Here is a 7,609-nt window from a genome sequence, read left to right on the forward strand (position 1 = left end):
AAGTGGTGGTAGGAGTTGTGAAATTGTCCCTAAGCAATTGACTACGTTACTAGACCGATAATCACTATTGCAATTCTATTTGAGGGAGAGGCATAAGCTAACATTCTTTCTCTTCTTGGATCATATGCACTTATGATTGGAACTCTAGCAAGCATCCACAACTACTAAAGATTCATTAAGCTAAAACCCAACCATAGCATTAAAGCATCAAGTCCCCTTTATCCCATACGCAACAATCCCCTTACTCGGGTTTGTGTTTCAGTCACTCACGCAACCCACTATAAGCGAATCATGAACGCATTGCAACACCCTACAGCGGGAATCCCTCACGCTTGCGCGACACGGAGGGCACCATAGGACATCACCAATAATAAAACATGCAACTCAAACCAATCATAGCAATTCATCAATCACCGATAGGACAATGGAAATCTACTCAGACATCATACGATGGCAACACATCATTGGAAAATAATATGAAGCATAAAGCACCATGTTCAAGTAGAGGGTACAGCAGGTTGCGGGAGAGTGGACCGCTGGATATAGATGAGGGAAGGTGATGGAGATGTTGGTGAAGATGGCAGAGGTGTTGGTGAAGATCGCGGTGATGATGATTGCCCCGGCGGTGTTCCGGCGCCACCGGAAGCAAGTGGGAGAGAGCCCCCCTTCTTCTTCTTCTTCCTTGACCTCCTCCCTAGATGGGAGAAGGGTTTCCCCTCTGGTCCTTGGCTCCCATGGCGTGGGATGAGCGAGAGCCCCTCTGAGATTGGATCTATCTCTCTGTTTCTGCGTTCTCAGATTCTACCCCTTCACCGTTTCTTTAATATCCGGAGATCCGTAACTCCGATTGGGGTGAATCTTTCGCCCAGATCTTTCTCATAAAATTAGCTTTCTTGCAGCAAAAGAAGAGCCTCAACCGCCTTACAGGGGCCCCAGGAGAGTCCAAAGCGCGCCCCCTACCTCCTGGCCCCCTCGGGCATCGTCTCGCGTTGATTTTACTTCCCAAAAATCACAAATATTCCAAAATAATTCTCCGCCCATTTTTATTCCGTTTGGACTTTGTTTGATATTGGGTTTCTGTGAAACATAAAACATGCAACAGACAGGAACTGGCACTGGGCACTGGATCAATATGTTAGTCCCAAAAATAGTATAAAAAGTTGCCAAAAGAATATGAAAGTTGAAGAATATTGGCATGGAACAATCAAAAATTATAGATACGACGGAGACGTATCGGCATCCCCAAGCTTAATTCCTGCTCGTCCTCGAGTAGGTAAATGATAAAAAAGATAATTTTTGATGTGGAATCCTACCTAGCATAATCTTGATCATATGTCTAATCATGGCATGAATATTAAGACATGAGTGATTCAAAGCAATAGTGTATCATTTGACATAAAAACAATAATACTTCGAGTGTACTAATAAAGCAATCATGTCTTTTCAAAACAACAAGGCCAAAGCAAGATTATCCCTACAAAATCATATAGTTTGGCCATGCTTCATTTTCGTCACACAAAATGCCCCCATCATGCACAACCCCGATGACAAGCCGAGCAATTGGTTCATACTTTTTAACGCGCTTCAGCTTTTTCAACCCTCATGCAATACATGAGCGCAAGCCATGGATATAGCACTATAGGTGGAATAGAATATAATGATGGAGGGGTTTATGCGGAGAAGACAAAAAAGGAGAAAGTCTCACATCGACACGGCTAATCAACGGGCTATGGAGATGCCCATCAATTGATGTCAACATGAGGAGTAGGGATTGCCATGCAACGGATGCACTAGAGCTATAAATGAATGCTCAACAAAAGAAAACTAGTGGGTGTGCATCCAACTTGCTTGCTCACGAAGTCCTAGGGCATTCGAGGAAGCCCATCGTAGGAATATACAAGCCAAGTTCTATAATGAAAAATTCCCACTAGTATATGAAGATGACAACCTATGAGACTCACTATATGAAAAACATGGTGCTACTTTGAAGCACAAGATATGAGACTCAATACATGAAGAACATGGTGCTACTTTGAAGCACAAGTGTGGAAAAAGAGATAGTAACAATGCCCCTTTTTATTTATTTACTTTTTTTATTTTTCTTTTTTTTCTTTTCTTTTTTTTCTTTTTTTCTTTGGCCTTTCTTTTTTTCTTTTTGGCCTTTATTTTTGTTTTGTTTTTTATGGGGCAATGTTCTATAATGATGATCATCACACTTTTATTTACTTACAACTCGATACTGGAACAAAGATATGACTCTATATGAATGCTTCCGGCGGTGTACCGGGATGTGCAATGATCTAGAGTAGCAATGACAACAAAAAACGGACAAGCCATGAAAACATCAGGCTAGCTATCTTAGGATCATGCAAAGCGATATGACAACGAATGCTCGAGTCATGTATATGATGATGATGAAAGTTGCATGGCAGTATATCTCGGAATGGCTATGGAAATGCCATGATAGGTAGGTATGATGGCTGTTTTGAGGAAGATATAAGGAGGCTTATGTGTGATAGAGCGTATCGTATCATGGGGTTTGGATGCACCGGCGAAGTTTGCACCAACTCTCGAGGTGAGAAAGGGCAATGCACGCTACCGAAGAGGCTAGCAATGATGGACGGGTGAGAGTGCATATAATCCATGGACTCACATTAGTCATAATGAACTCATATACTTATTGCAAAAGTTTATTAGCCCTCGAAGCAAAGTACTACTACGCATGCCCCTAGGGGGATAGATTGGTAGGAAAAGACCATCGCTCGTCCCTGACCGCCACTCATAAGGAAGACAATCAAAGAAACACCCCATGCTTAAAATTTGTCACACAACGGTTACCATACGTGCATGCTACGGGACTTGCAAACCTCAACACAAGTGTCTCTACAATCCACAACCTCCCACTAGCATGACTCTAATATCACCACCTTTATATCGCAAAACTATTGCAAGGAATCAAACATATCATATTCAGCGATCTACAAGTTTTTGTAGGATTTTATGACTAACCAAGTGAATGACCAATTCCTGTCATATCTCTAAATAGATATAAGTGAAGCAAGAGAGTTTTCTATGTGAAGAGAAACAGGCAATCCAAACTTCAAATGATATAAGTGAAGCACATGAAGCATTCTATAAAGCCATACTCAAAAGATTTAAGTGAAGTGCAATGAGAATTCTATAAATCAACCAAGGACTATCTCATACCAGCATGGTGCAGAAAAGAAAAATGAAAACTAAATGCAAAAGACGCTCCAAGACTTGCACATAATGCATAAATGAAACGAATACGAAAACATACCGATACTTGTTGAAGAAAGCGGGGATGCCTTCCGGGGCATCCCCAAGCTTAGACGCTTGAGTCTCCTTGAATATTTACTTGGGTGCCTCGGGCATCCCCAAGCTTGAGCTCTTGCCTCTCTTCCTTTTCCTCGTATCGAGACATCCTCGCTTAGACACTTCATCCACACAAAACTTCAACAGAAAACTCGATAAGATCCGTTAGTATAATAAAGCAAATCACCACTCTAAGTACTGTTGCAAACCAATTCATATTTTGTTTTTGCATTGTGTCTACTGTAATATAACTTTTCCATGGCTTAATCCACTAATATAAATTGATAGATTCATCAAAACAAGCAAACTATGCATCAAAAACAGAATCTGTCAAAAACAGAACAGTCTGTAGCAATATGAACAACCACCATACTTCTGATACCCCAAAACTTCTACCAAAATTAGGGAAAATAAACAAGTTGTACAGAAATACAGTTCAAAAGGAATCAGAACCAATTGACATTCCAGTTAAAAATGTAAAATCGCGCACTACAGACAAAGTTTCTGTCCTGCACCATACAAACCAACAAGCATTGTAAACATCCTAAAGGCAAACCTTAGCACATTATTTTTATAATAAAATGGAATTGTACAAGGGGATAATTATTTTTGATGAAAAGTTTCTGTAATCAAGATTCGCAAAGTTTCCGTGAGCATGAACAAAGTTCAAGGAGCTCTCCCACTTCAACAATGATTGTCTCTCTCACTTTCACTTTCCTTTTTGAAGAAGTTTTGGGTTTCCCCCTTTATTTTTGTTGTTTTTAAACTATATAAAAGCACTCAACAGAAATAAATGACTCTCTAAAACTTCCGGGTTGTCTCCCTGGCAGCGCTTTCTTTAAAGCCATTAAGCTAGGCATTTAGTGATCAAGTAGTGAATCCACCCGGATCCCAAGGTATATCAAAGCCAATTTTAATTAACAATGATTTGTAATTTAGTAGTGAGCACAAAGTAACATATATCAAGCAGTGACGAAGTCTAACTCTCTTCCTATGCATCGGCATGTCATAAAAGAACAATTCATGCACACATAGTAAAGGCCAATGCATAGTATAAATAGTTTCTTGCAATTCTATCATATTGGAAACATAAAGAGGTGGAGATAGAGTTCCTCTCTCATAATAATTGCAAGTAGGAGCAGCAAGAACATGCATATTACATTCATCAAAATCATCATATGCAATGGTAAAAGTCAACCCATCAATATAATCCTTACTAAGCGCAAATTTCTCCGATATAGTGTAGTCGGGAGAATTCAAAAAGATAATAGGACTATCATGCGTGGGTGCAATAGCAACAATTTCATGTTTAACATAAGGAACTATAGCAAGTTCATCTCCATAAGCATAATTCATATTGGCATCTTGGCCACAAGCATAGCAAGCATCATCAAAAAGGGATATTTCAAACAAATTCAAGGGATCATAACAATCATCATAGCAATCATCCTTCGGTAAGCACGAAGGGGAATTAAACAATGTATGAGTTGAAGAGTTACTCTCATTAGAAGGTGGGCACGGGTGATCAATCCGCTCTTCCTCCTTTTGTTCTTCGCTCTCCTTGTCATCTTTTTCATCCAATGAGCTCACAGTTTTATCAAATTCTTCTTCCATAGCTTCCTGCAAAATATTAGTCTCTTCTTGGACAGCGGGAACTTTCTCAATAAATGCATTAATATAGTAATTGTATTCATAATTTTCATAGCAATATCTAAGTATAGCAAGATTTTCTGGTCTATAAACTGAATCATCAAAATCATCAAACGCTTTAAACATAGATTCAACCTCATAAGCACCCATAAAAGCAACAAATTCTTCTATTTGTTCCACATCATAGTAATCAAAGATACCATTAGCATAAGAAGCTAAGGTTTCATTATCATTGAATTTGCATGAAAAGGGAAGGTGTGGAGCCTTCATCCTAGAGCAACAAGTATAATCATGTATCACGCATAGTTGACGAGCATACCAACACAACATAGAAATTTGATCCCATAATAGTTTCCCTTTTTGTGTCAAGCGATAATCCCTAAAGTATTCACGTTGATCCAACGTGTCTCCCATAACATAATGGAATGGGGTTTTCTCAGGATTATTAAAGTAGTACATAATTTCTTTCACATAATGAGCATCGAGGGTTTTAGGAGGTTCCCCATCTCCATGAGTAGCAAGTACACCTAATTTTTTTGGTATTTCGTGTTCCATATCCATAACTAAAGATAGATAACAACTTATAATAGAAAATAAAAATCACTTAGTGATAAAGAAAACAAGCACACACGAGAATATTCACCCCACGCTATGAGTCCCCGGCAATGGCGCCAGAAAATGGTCTTGATGACCCGCAAGTATACGGGATAGTTGTAGCCTCTTTCGATAAGTAAGAGTGTCGAACCCAATGAGGAGCTAAAGGTAGAACAAATATTCTCTCAAGTCCTATCGGCCACTGATACGACTCTACGCACGCTTGACATTTGCTTTACCTAGAACAAGTATGAAACTAGAAGTACTTTGTAGGTGTGATAGGATAGTTTTGCAAGATAATAAAGAACACGTAAATAAAAAGTAGGGGTTGTTTAGATAAAGAATCAAATAAAGTAAATATAGCGAGTGTGGAAAAGTGGTGGTAGGAGTTGTGAAATTGTCCCTAAGCAATTGACTACGTTACTAGACCGGTAATCACTATTGCAATTCTATTTGAGGGAGAGGCATAAGCTAACATACTTTCTCTTCTTGGATCATATGCACTTATGATTGGAACTCTAGCAAGCATCCGCAACTACTAAAGATTCATTAAGGTAAAACCCAACCATAGCATTAAAGCATCAAGTCCCCTTTATCCCATACGCAACAATCCCCTTACTCGGGTTTGTGTTTCAGTCACTCACGCAACCCACTATAAGCGAATCATGAACGCATTGCAACACCCTACAACGGGAATCCCTCACGCTTGCGCGACACGGAGGGCACCATAGGACAGCACCAATAATAAAACATGCAACTCAAACCAATCATAGCAATTCATCAATCACCGATAGGACAATGGAAATCTACTGAGACATCATAGGATGGCAACACATCATTGGAAAATAATATGAAGCATAAAGCACCATGTTCAAGTAGAGGGTACATCGGGTTGCGGGAGAGTGGACCGCTGGATATAGATGGGGGAAGGTGATGGAGATGTTGGTGAAGATGGTGGAGGTGTTGGTGAAGATCGCGGTGATGATGATGGCCCCCGGCGGCGTTCTGGCGCCACCGGAAGCAAGGGGGGGGGAGAGCCCCACTTCTTCTTCTTCTTCTTCTTCTTCTTCCTTGACCTCCTCCCTAGATGGGAGAAGGGTTTCCCCTCTGGTCCTTGGCTCCCATGGCGTGGGAGGGGCGAGAGCCCCTCCGAGATTGGATCTATCTCTCTGTTTCTGCGTTCTCGGATTCTACCCCTTCACCGTTTCTTTAATATCCGGAGATCCGTAACTCCGATTGGGGTGAATCTTTCGCCCAGATCTTTCTCATAGAATTAGCTTTCTTGCGGCAAAAGAAGAGCGTGAACCGCCTTACGGGGGGCCCAGGAGAGTCCAGGGTGCGCCTACCTCCCTGGGGCGCCCCCCTATCTCCTGCCGTCCTCGGGCACCGTCTCGCGTTGATTTTACTTCCCAAAAATCACAAATATTCCAAAATAATTCTCCATCCGTTTTTATTCCGTTTGGACTCCGTTTGATATTGGGTTTCTGCGAAACATAAAACATGCAACAGACAGGAACTGGCACTAGGCACTGGATCAATATGTTAGTCCAAAAAATAGTATAAAAAGTTGCCAAAAGTATATGAAAGTTGAAGAATATTGGCATGGAACAATCAAAAATTATAGATACGACGGAGACGTATCAGTCCTCTGACCATGCACGGATAGAATCTCTGCTCAATGGCTTCAGCCTTGCTCTTTGGCACCAAGCCAAGGTAGAGGCAGTCACCCCATGGACGCTTGATGGCATTCTTTTCAGCGTATTCAGGCATGACGAACCTGTACTTGAACCATTCCTCAGCCCAATATGTTCGAATGCACTGAATCCTATTCTTGTGCTGATTGTAGTTTTCATCAGGATCTGACTTGTACTGCTCATATAGATCCAGAGGCAGATCGAGTGCAGTGTTGCCACGATGTTGCCTGCCACCCTTGCGTGCAGACTTCTTTGAATCCATTATATTCAGGCTGATAGGCTTCAACACAGTGAATGGCTTCCGTCTGCTGGTTAGACAAGAACTGGCTTCAGGA

This window comes from Triticum aestivum, chromosome 2B (genome assembly GCF_018294505.1).
Source record: "Triticum aestivum cultivar Chinese Spring chromosome 2B, IWGSC CS RefSeq v2.1, whole genome shotgun sequence".
NCBI classification, from domain to species: Eukaryota; Viridiplantae; Streptophyta; class Magnoliopsida; order Poales; family Poaceae; genus Triticum; species Triticum aestivum.